Consider the following 6,975-nt stretch of genomic DNA (forward strand, 5'->3'; position numbering starts at 1 on the left):
CACACTGTGAAAAGTCAGTCCCTTTTCCTATCGGATCGGCCCAACCACACAGTTCTTCCCAAAGCAACCTCTTCTGCCTGTGTCTCCAAGGCTGTAAAGGTAAACGTATGAACACATCTTGTGAGTCCTTTGTAAAGTTGAAGAAACTGCCCATATAAATCCCGTCCCTCTCCTTCTCGCAAGAAGCCTCTCCCTAGGACCCTCTCCTGAAGGCCCCCTCCCCTCTCCTCATCCCTCCTCCCTTCCCCTCTCGCCCCACATCTGCCCCAGAGAGTGTGTCTTACCTGAAGACAAGTGCTCCTGGCTTCTCTCCAGTGCACAGAGTTTAAAACAACATTGGGGCCACCGAGTTACATTAACCAATGCGCCATCATTTGTTGAAGTAAGAAAGGGGTATGGATAAAGTACACAACACACGATAACATACAATCACTAATTTCTCCACAGTTGCTAAGATTTAGGCCAAAATCAGTTTGCTCGGGGCAGAAGAATAAGACTGAAAACTCTAAAGCCTATTAAAAGGCCTGGAAAACTCGAGAAGAGTAACTCTCTTGTTGAGAGACTTCTGAACCCCTCAAGCCATCAGAAAGCAAGTACTTGTTACATTTTCCTTACTCCCTATTATGTCTGCATTTTCTATTGCCATTCACAGACGCCTGTTGGACAATGTTAATCCCTACCTATGTTTTAAAATTGCAAAGTATTTACAACTTGCAAACCTCTTGGTGCAGATGGATAATCAGAATCGTCCAGCTCTCGCTCCACCATCTTTCTATGCCGCCATAACGGTGGGCATGAATGTCCTGGCTGATGCTCTCAAGACCATCAACAATTCCTAAAAGAGAGGCAGATGCCAGGTTCTTATCAGGCTGTGCTCCAAAACCATCGTCTGGTTTCTAACTGTGATGGTGAAACGTGGTTACATTGGCAAATTTGAAATCACTGATGACCACAGAGCTGGGAAAATTGCTGTGATCTTCACGGGCAGGTTACACAAGTGTGGCACGATCAGCCCCAGATTTGATGTGCAGCTCAAAGATCTAGAAAAAAGGCAGAACAACCTGCTTCCATCTTTTCAGTGTGGTTTCACCGTCCTAACAACCTCAGCTGGCATCGTGGACCATGAAGACGCAAGTCAAACATACACAGGAGGGAAAATCCTGGGATTCCTTTTCTAGGGATCTAACACATATGTGCAAATAAAATGCCTCAACGGAAAACAAACAGAATTGTCCAATGTAAGCAACACCTCCCAATTGTACAGCAGGCTGTTCACAGAAAACTCTTTTATACAACAGTTGGCAGGATTCCAGGCACTTAGGCAAAACACCCCGGGGAACATAGAAGATAATATTTGTCCAGGTCATATTCCCCTTGATATTAAAAACCTTCAATATTTCAAGGAAACTACATCTCATCTATTCTTAATCCAATTTTCCCCCTGAATTCAGTTGTCTTGTTAAACTGTGATGCCCAGTAGATCTTTGTTAGTGTCCTAAGGCTGCACTGCCCAATATGATAGAAACAGTTATATGTGGCTATTTAAACTTAAATTAATTAAAATTTAATACGATTTAGAATTGTTCCTCAGTAATGCTGGCCACATTAAAAGTGCCCAGTAACCATGTGTGGCTGGTGGCTACCGTATGACACAGCACAGATATTCATCGTCATGGAAAGTTCTATTAAGCAGCATTACTCAAAAGGCAACTTTTTATTTTTCCTTCTTCTTTTAACCGGGAAGTTACATTTTGGCATAAAGTAAATGAATTTTCAAAAAGCTAGAGGTTACCAGATAGTTTGAAACGGCAGATTCAGTCTCAAAATCTAAACCAAAATAATTCCAAATATCAGTTACCAAAGCAAATGAAAATAAACTAATACAAGACTTCTCTGCCCACTTCTGCTGGCTGAACACCAAGTCATCTTTCAAGATTCAGCTCTGGGACTTCTCTGGTGGTCCAGTGGCTAAGTCTCCACACTCGCATTGCAGGGGCCCCAGATTCGACCCTGGTCAGGGAACTAGATCCCACATGCCGCAACTAAAAGATCCCACATGCCGCAACTAAAAGATCCCACATGCCGCAACTAAAGGATCCCACATGCCGCAACTAAAGGATCCCACATGCTGCAACTAAGACCCAGCGCCCAGCGCAGCCAAATAAATAAATAAATATTAAAAAAAAAAAAAAAAGATTCAGCTCTCCCTGAAAGGCCTTCCTGACTCTGCTTAACTCCCATGGGCCACCAGAAAAATGATCACTATCGTGCTCACTGAATTCTGCACGTGGGTCCAGCAAGGCTCCCAAATAAAAATATTTTTTATCTACTTAGTTGTCTCTACCTCTGTCTCTAGATGTTTAAGAGCATGGACCTTAGCCCACTGGTCATTATAACCCCAGTCTGCACATACCTAGTAGGGAACATAATAAAAACTAAACCAAGGCACTGGCTACATCATGTACTGGGCACCAGTTTGTGCCAGGAATAGGACTAGTGCTAATTTCTGGGGTTGTGGATTGACTACAAGAAGTCAGACCCACCCTCAAGGAGCTCATAACCAGGCAATTATTTTCTTACAACTGATTTGAAGTGTTATATGGACTCACTTAGTAGGATTCTGCTCTGCTAGAGGAATAAGGAGTCTTCCAAAAATAAAAGAGTTCTTAAAATTAATATGTTCCAAAGTAAGGAAAGTCTGAGAAATTGACATGGCCAAGACAGCCTGAGGAGACACAACAACTAAACGTAGCATGAGATCCTGGATGCAACCCTGGAACGGTATAAAGACACTGGGGGAAAACTGGGGAAATATGAATCAAGGGTAGACTTTAGTTAGTGATAATGTATCAATATTGGGTCATTCACATCGTTCATGTCACAATATCATGACAAATGTACACGGACGTTATGATGTTAACACGGGTGAAACTGGCTATGGAATGTCTAGGAACTCCTTGTATTCCTTTCACAGTATTTCTGTAAATCTAAAATGACTCTTAAATAAAAATTTATTAAAGAAAAATTAATATTTTACCTCTAAAATAAAACATTTCATTCTCATGAGGAAAAATTCTGACCTGAACTGAAGCTAATGTACAAAATTCACGGAGCTGGAACGTACCTCAAGCCAGGTTCTGTGTCACCAGCTCCTGCACGCCCACATCCTGAAATCTTGAACGTGGACTCGACCTGGCCGTGGTTACACCCTGCAGCCCCTCCAAGGACACTGCCAGTGTTGAGAAAGGTCTCCGCTCTCTGCAGGATAACCATTTTCTTGTTTTTAACCTTTTCTCTTTTTCAACAATTTGCAAGAGGCGATGAAAAGTTCATCACTTGAAAACATTGGGAGTGTTGCAGTCAGGAGTGATGGGGCAAAATGTCAAGTGCGTGGAATTGGGGAGCCCTTGCGTTTCCCACCCGCAGGTGCACGCCGATCCTCTGGGGAGCGTGTGAAGAGGCTCCAGCCGGTCTGGGGTGGAGTCCGAGAGTCTCTGCAACAAGCTCGGTGATGCTGCCGTCGCTGCTGCCATCTCAGTTCCCCAGGCCGCGCTCAGCTCCTCAAGGACGGAGGTGGGAACCCTTTAAAGCCCAGGTGGCGCCTTGGTCCGCGGAGCTGCGGTCCCTGCGCACTTTCCATGGCCGCCAGCGGGGACACTGCCAGCTGTGCCGCTCTCTCCCGGGGGTACAAACCTGAACTCGACCTGTCCCAGTGGACATACGCACTCCCGCCACATACACACACATCCACGCGCACGCGCACGCACGCGTTTCCTTGGTGGTCCTCCCTCCCTGTGCGCCCCCAGCCCGCATCCGTGTCGGGTACCCCGTGGGAGCGCTGCTACCAGACCTGCAACACGGAGCCCGCCGTCCAGCGAGACATCCGGCTGATCAAGACAGCGAGCTGAGGAAGGCGGGGGTGGGCAGGGATGCTGGAAGAATGTGTCAAACATGCCCCTTCTGTCTAGGAGACTCAATCTATACTGGGCATCCCTGGCACCGTGCATGGTTTGCCAAGAGTTGAGCATCGTCATATCCAGAATTACCCCACATTGCCTAAGATCGTGTGTGTACAGTGACTGCTACATAATATGCCACGCACGTCTGTTTTAATTGAATTGAATAAAGATGCAAATACTTTGTTTGTCTGGCAGCTGCTCAGTTATTATAAGAAGGGGGAAACGTCCCTTAGCAAGTCCCGGGTGGTCAGAGAGGCCCCCAGAGAAGTTGGCCTTGAAGCTGAAACTTCAAGGTTAGGTGGGTAGCACCCAGTGTCAGCCACCCAAGGAAAGGGCAGGAGAAAAAGCATTCCAAGGCAAGGGATGAGCTGCTGTAGGGCCTGGAGGGAGAGAGAGGGGGACCTGGACGCGGCATATAGCCCAAGGGGAGGATGAGACAGCCACCAGGATACAGAAGTAGAAAGGCCAGAACCCAGGCTGGGTCCCATCCCTCCCACATTCTCACAGATCGGCTCAGTTCACAGTTGTTTCTTCTTCCACTGAATTCTGCATCAGTCAACTATGGCTCATCATCTGTTACCTGGATTTTGTGATTTTTGCAAACGTCTCATTTACATGGGAAGCCCCTAGGGGGAAGGATGGGGCTTGATTTTTCTTCGTGACGTTGTCACACTGCCTTTCATACAGTTAGCGCTCAGGAAATATTTCTTGGACAAATGAGCAGGACAATTAGAGAGGCCAGGGTTTTTATAAGTGCAGCGGGCCACGTTTCCAGTGACTCACCTACTGCTCTGAGGATTCTAAGCGGGTTTTGTATCTGTTTCTTAAGACATCCCTGGCTTATCTCATATGCTCAGCACAGCGTAAACAGAAGTGGATCGACCTTCTCTAAAGCCTTTTTCTGTGTTTTTAACAGCATTGCTGCTTTACGCAGGAGATCTTGCAAGTGCATAGTTGCTTCCTGTTCCTACAGTTGGTCTCTTGGGTGAGTTCTTCTAGGGCATTCTGTGAAGATTCCTACCCTTCCAGGTGGCAGTGCTGCCTACACTGTGTGTTCCAGCCTGGGCCTAAGCCAGCAGCGTGGGAACGCCTGGTGCGACCAGAGAAGGCTGCCGGCTCCCAAGCCCCTACTTCCCTCTCCTCCGTGCCTGCCCCAGGGAAGGGCAGCAGAACTTTTCTGCCCACCTTCCTCTTGCTGCTCCCGGCCAATGTTTGAAAGCTCCATGCTGTGACCCCGGATGACCTCTGACACTGAGTTGGCCAAACCCTAGCTCCTGGTAGAACCAGCTTCCAGTGGAGCTTTGAGGAATCTCAGAATCCTGTACCTGGGTCCTATTGCTAGCAACCGTTTCACTAACAGAACATTTTTAAAGCAAATGTGCTGCACTGTCCTTTACAGGTAGTGCTATGTACCATGTATTTTTTGAAGCACTTGATAATAGTAACTAATTTGATCTTCCCGGAAATTCTCCAGAGAAAATGCTTGCTTACACTCTTCTCTTTTTCACAGGGGAGGAAATGAAGCCACACAGCTGGATCCAGGCTCTGAACCAGCAGGCTCTACTGCCTCTTGCTCTGCTTACAAAGAAAAACAATTCCTTTTTTTTCCTTTGGCTGTTCCTAAAAATGTCATTTATACACATCCATCTCTTTTCTAAAACCCTGTCAAAATGACAGTAAAGGAATTTTTAAAAAAATATTGACCCAAAATTATAGAAAGAAGGAGAGAAAGAGATAAGAGCAGTCAAGAAAGCTCAGCGATTTTTGAAGACACAGTGGAAGGAGGCTGGTATTTCCTTACATGAAGCCCACCGGGTGACAAGCCCCAACAATACAGAGGGTCTTCCCATCAGCATCTCACTGCCTCACTCTTAGCTGTGAAGCGATGGCCAAAGTGTGCATTTCAAGAAATCGTCATGAAAAACACCGCATCTGTTACAGTTCTGGAAGGAAACAGATGGCACACTCAAACTTCGACATTTAAAGGAAATTTAATGGGGTGACAGTTGACAAAAGTAGGCAGTGCCCACAGGTGGCTCAGTAGGAGGGAGGGGTTGCTAGGATCTGGAGAATGTAGCTGTTTGGAGAGGCCACTGCTCTGGAGCTGTGGCCTTTGGGAGAAGAATCTCGGCTTCCCCAGCGGGTGGGAGGAGCCTGGGGGAATCAGTCCCTCAACTCATGCTCCTTTGTCCGAGTCTCCCACAGGCCAAGCCCAAACAGAAGCTCAAGGGCAGAGGAACCTACTGATGCCACCTCCGTGGCAAAAAGCAGAGAATCTGTATGACCTTCAGTGTAGGTTGGTGGGGTCAATGGAACATATTCATCACCAAGACCAAAACAAACAGAGGAGTGACAGGAGGAAAGGAAGATTCAAAGACAATGCAGAGAGCAGAAGAAACCATAATTAATATCCTCGAAGAGAGAAGAGAATATATACATTTTCTGTCATATATCCCATGTATGATATGAAAAGGATTAAAGAAGGAAGAGACCATGGATATCATGAACTTTGGGTGATTGTGATGTGTCAGCGTAGGTTCATCAACTGTAACAGATGTACCTCTGGTGGGGGGACGGATATTGGGGGAGGTTATACCTGTGGAGGGGACAGGGGTTATACAAGAAATCTCAGTACTTTCACCTCAATATTGCTATAAACTTAAAACTGCTCTAGGGGCTTCCCTGGTGGCGCAGTGGTTAAGAATCTGCCTGCCAATGCAGGGGACACGGGTTCGAGCCCTGGTCCGGGAAGATCCCACATGCCGCAGAGCAACTAAGCCCGTGCGCCACAACTACTGATCCTGCGCTCTAGAGCCTGCGAGCCACAACTACTGAAGCCTGTGTGCTGCAACTACTGAAGCCCGCACGCCTAGAGCCCGTGCTCTGTGCACCACAATGAAGAGTAGCCCCTGCTCACCGCAACTAGAGAAAGCCCACGTGCAACAATGAAGACCCAACGCAGCCAAAAAAATAATTTTTTTTTAAAAAAACCCACTCTAAACAACAGTCTTAATTT

The 6,975-nt window shown here is 46.7% G+C and overlaps 1 pseudogene across 1 annotated transcript; it reads left to right on the plus strand.

Moving 5' to 3' along the window:
* The first annotated feature begins 767 nt into the window (after positions 1-767).
* On the plus strand, positions 768-2,401 carry LOC307176204 (small ribosomal subunit protein uS8-like; annotated as a pseudogene). Its single transcript has one exon. The product of its transcript is annotated as a small ribosomal subunit protein uS8-like (transcript).
* The last annotated feature ends 4,574 nt before the right edge of the window (positions 2,402-6,975 follow it).

Source organism: Stenella coeruleoalba, assembly GCF_951394435.1.
Source record: "Stenella coeruleoalba genome assembly, chromosome: 17".
In the NCBI taxonomy this organism is placed as follows: domain Eukaryota; kingdom Metazoa; phylum Chordata; class Mammalia; order Artiodactyla; family Delphinidae; genus Stenella; species Stenella coeruleoalba.